Below are 5,245 nucleotides of genomic sequence, written 5' to 3' on the forward strand. Positions count from 1 at the left end.
AAGTAATGTCCATCACTGCTGATTCCACCCAACTTTAAGTATCTGTTGTTGGAGCTTGTCTCTATTGGCTCAAAGTCCCCTTCATCAACATGTTCACCTGGATTTACACTGTTCACAATTTCACCCATGTCAATCAAGCTCCTTGTTGTATTGTGCATCTTACCTCCATCTGTTTAGTTGTGGGCCTCCATGCTGTATCCGTTCTAAATCATCCTTTGCGTCCTCACTCCATCACATCCTATCTATCTACTTCATATCCACTGTGTTGTTTGGTTTTGCTAGATCCTAAGTCTCATCAGTCTTTGTCTGCTTCTCTCTAACCTCTGGAACCACTTTTTGTTGCCTCTTTTGACCATTTTGCAGCACAACCACATACTTTTTAGTAATGGGGCTTGGAGAGTAATGTCATGAAAATATTCTGATATTCAGTTTCACTTTTCCTGTCACTTCTGTCTAACTACTTGTTTTTTGTTATGGTTTTTTGAGTAAATGTCTTTTCTGTTGTATTAGTAACCATTGCCTCAGTATTTGAGGTGTCTGTTTCCTCAGTACCTTATTTGGTCTTCAAAGCTACATGTAAATATATGACTTTTTTATCAATTTACTGCTTACTTTAAGTCAACCTTGAAAATAGCTTATTTTAAATGCATTAATAATTAATGAATCAGTTAGTGGATCATTTTATTTTCATTATTCATATTTAACATTTTTTATCTCTATATTATCTGATGTTTTTTCATATTTTTTTTTCTTCAATGCAATTTAATTTTGAATATGTATTAACACAAAAACTTTACTAATTAGACATATACAACCCATTGAAGTTGATGGAATGAATGAATTAATAATTTTAAAATTGTTGGATATTTTTTTAAATGTTTTATTCTTTTTAAAATTATAAAGTTAAAATAATAAGTTATTATTTAAAATATACATTTATGTACCTTTTACATTTCTAAACTCTGTAAATGTTTTTGACACTTTAAAGTTGTTACTTCTAATTTATGTTTTTATTTATTATGTGATTTTTGTTTTTAACATCTATTTACACTAAAACACACTTTAATATCTAAACAATTGAAACTGAATGAATGAATGAATGAATCAATCAATGAATTAATATTTCCTTACTATTTTATATTTCTTATTTTCATATGCATTGTTTTTGTAAAACATATTTTATTCTCTTTATTCTCTCATATACATTTTTTTTTGTTGGTTGATTGTATTTTATATATATAATTTTATATTATATAATATTTTTTAAATCTAATTTGTGATTTTCCTTTTGCACATCTTTCACCTTTATAAATTATAAGATTCTATCTGCATTCTGGTTACTTTTTTTAAACTGAGCTTCACAGTTTTTCTATTGTAACTGTAACATTATAATTTCAAGCTGACAGTATATTAGCAGTTTCCAAATTTAATACACTAACAAATGAAATGAATACATGTTAATTTACAATTATTGGATTTTTTAAATGTATCTTTATTTGTTTTATTTTTTTCCCTCATGTAGTAGTCAATATTTGATGTGTATTGATTTGGTTTTGGTTTAATTCACAACATTTATGACTGTAATATACAAAAAGATAAAAAAATAAAAAATAAAAAAGTAATCAGAGAATTTTAAATGTTATTATATTCTACAATATTTTATTCAAACAGTTTAAATGTACTGTTTTAACTATTTGTCTTAACACATTTTTTATTTGAACTCAGTATACGATAACCTCTTTCTGAAATGTATATATGCAAAGAGAAACAATATAATGAATTCATAATAAATGCATTAATTATTTACTTCCTATATTTTAAAAATTTAAACTGCTTTGTATGACTATATGCTAAATTTAAACAACAAAACAACAACTTCTTTTCATTAATTGTGTATTTGTATTTTTAGTAATAACTCAACCATATTGTGGTGTGCTTCAATGAGAACACTGGGGCAGACAGATTTACAGTTGTTTTAAGGGAATTTTAAACAACAGTTGCAGTTTGTACAATATTTATATAAATAGTCCCAATGTCATGTGTGTTCTGTTGTCTGTCATTTTCTAGTTGCCATGTTGTTTGATTATGTTAATCCTTGCAAAGTCGTTCCAGTTTAGTTCATTTACTCCTGTGTATATATTCTCCCTGTTTAGTTCAGTCCCTGTCAGTTACTGTTTGTGTGTTAGCACTCTGTTGTATTTTTGCATGAATTAAAGCCTGTTTATTGTTATTCAGCCTTTGTCTGTATTCTTCCTGTGACACACAAACACTAATAAATTATATGATCACAGGTTATACAAAGGTATAACGAGATTTTTTGTTAACTTTATTAACCATTATTTATAAACTTTAAAAGTACAAATACATTTTTTTCATACAATAATAGACAATTGAGGTTCCGCTCTAATCACAATGTGGTATAATTGTACAGATTTTACTGAGGACATACAAAGTGGCAAACTGTAAAAAATGTATATTTTAAATGTCATAATAATGATTTTATAATGTCTAAATATGAACTATAGTAGCCTACAATATTACTGACTATTAAGATAAAATTACTATTAAGGCAAACCCTAGATGTGTTTCAGATGTTTCAGATGTTCTAGTTGCCATGTTATTTGATTATGTTAATCCTTGCTCAGCTGTTCCTGTTTAGTTCATTTACTCCTGTGTATATATTCTCCCTGTTTAGTTCAGTCCCTATCAGGACTGAATATTAAATTTATAATTAACTAAATGCTTTTGTTATAGTCTAAAATGCATGGAGTCCATACACATGACATGCAAAAAAAAAAAAAAAAAAAGATCATATGCAAGATTGACTAATTCATTCATTCCATTGATTTATTGTAATAATATCAAAAACAAGATTAATAATATTCAAATTAGACTGTCAGCTCTATATCTTAACATAAATATTATTATACTTAATGCAAACTGCAATAATTCAGTAATACAACAAAACAACTTTGGCTCCTATGAGTCTTTCTGACAACAGAGATTAACTCACCTGTATAATGAACTGTTTAAATGTGCATTCCCCGAAGAATATTCAGTATTTATATAGTATAAACAATTCTTATTTGTGTAAAACACTTGAAGCACGTATTCATATAACATTTTAACCAATGTACAAAAAAAAAAAGAAAAAAAAAGAAAAAAGGAATACACATGAAAGATGATTTCTTATCCTGTGGCTCCCTCTATTGGACATCATTAGTATAACAGCCAATCTCTGTCTATGGGATTTTTAAACATTGACAACATATAATTTGAAATGTTATTTTAATGATTTAACATTTCCTACATATGAATTTAAAAGCAAAATTATTACCCATGTAATATGACATTGGGCAATAGTTACATATATATAATGGTCAATAAATTGTTTACTGCAAGTATCTTTCAGGTATCACATTTCCCATAATGTCATAATGTGATACAATTGTCAATACTAATTCTTCAATAAATATTAAGTGAAGAATTTTGACAAAATGTGTCTGTAAATGTTATAATAGTGATTTTATAATGTCTAAATATGAATTATAGAACAATTTTAGAGAGTAGTAAAACAAAATGACTATTTTGACCAGCAGAGGGCAGAAGATGACCAGTCAATGGCTCACATTCATTTCAAAGTCTCTGTTCAAGATTTTAAGCATTTTTTTATTCTTAACTTCATTAATTAAATGTGCTTACACAAACAATTTGTTGCAGATGTGGATATTTCAAATCAATGATAGGTTAGAAAATGCTTATTCCATGCATCCCCTTTTAAAAATCATCATTTTCAGGTCTCAATCTAAAAGTAATGTTATATAATTGCAAAAACATATATCAAATAAACAAATGAAGTGGTAAACCTGGACAAAATGTAAAAAGTAATGTTATTATATGGACTTATATAGTTAACTAATATACCCTTGAACTATATTAGTGGCCTTTTACTGCCATCTATTGGCACCAAATGACAGTTTCAGGCAATTTAGTGAGGAAAAATATGGTTTTTAAAGGTTTTTGACAGTTATCGCACCAGCTATTGCCTGATCACCACCACTTTTTTGGGGTGTCCTCAGAATGTGTCCATACATATATGTGCCAAATTTGGTGCAAATATCTCACCAAATTTGTTTTAGTTTTAAACTTATAGACACTTATATAGAAGAGAGCATAAAAAATGACCCATGAAAGACTTTGATTGGATTTTTTTGTCACTTCCTATCAAAATTTTCACATTTGTGCTTTTACATATAGTAAACCAACTTAGGTTTCGTATTTCCTACGCTGGTTTCGTCTCGATCGGACTAACGGTTTCGAAGATATTCGCAAAAGTTTTTTAAGCGCTAAATCACAACGTAGCACAAACCATAAGGCGAAAGCTAACATGTTTGGTATCATTGCACTCGGCAAGGATTCTGGAGTCTAAAGACTTGACTCCCGTGAAAATAAGTCAGACACATCCAAAGTTATATATATTTTCATCTAAAACCATTAAAACCATATGTTTTTTTAAAGTTTTTTCACAATTATAGCGCCATCTATTGTCCGATTTACACGAAAATTGGCATGCTTCTTTAGAGTGATGTGCTGCATGGACTCACCTATTTCCATGAAGATCTGAGTTTTTGTTTAGGTTTTATAGGCTTTTGGGTACATTTTGCCACGCCCATTTTATAAATGACCCTATTATAGCAACGGAAATGGTAAAGTTCAACTTTTTTTTGATAATTATTGATCTAGAGAGTCCATAGAATTGTCCTACACTGGTTTCGTTCCGATCGGGCAAAAAACCTAGGACTAGTTCGCAAAAGTAGGTTTTTCACATATTTGCGAGTAATTAATGAACGATTTGATTGACAGCATTGATTCTTGAGGCAAAGTTGTTCAGCATGAGGAGATCTATGAAATGATATGCATATTGTGTGGTTTTGTGACACACCACGTGATTACCGAGGCATAAAACTCGTTAGCGCCAACTTGTGGCCGATTTCTTTCAAAATTCTTACAGACCTCTAGGACCATGAGTTGAACATGCCCATTGAGTTTCGTTCCGATCGGCCTCCGTTAACCTTGTCTAATAGGTGCTCAAATTTCATTGGCCGATGGCGGCCATGTTTTTTGAGATACACCAATGTCCTCATAGGCAATCATGCCCCCTTGGACCAAGACACTGCATGCCAAATTTCAAGTCAATCGGACTAACGGTTGCTTAGTTACAGCCATTTATGTGTTTTTTTCAAGT

The sequence above is a fragment of the Megalobrama amblycephala genome, linkage group LG4, assembly GCF_018812025.1.
Source record: "Megalobrama amblycephala isolate DHTTF-2021 linkage group LG4, ASM1881202v1, whole genome shotgun sequence".
Classification (NCBI taxonomy): Eukaryota; Metazoa; Chordata; class Actinopteri; order Cypriniformes; family Xenocyprididae; genus Megalobrama; species Megalobrama amblycephala.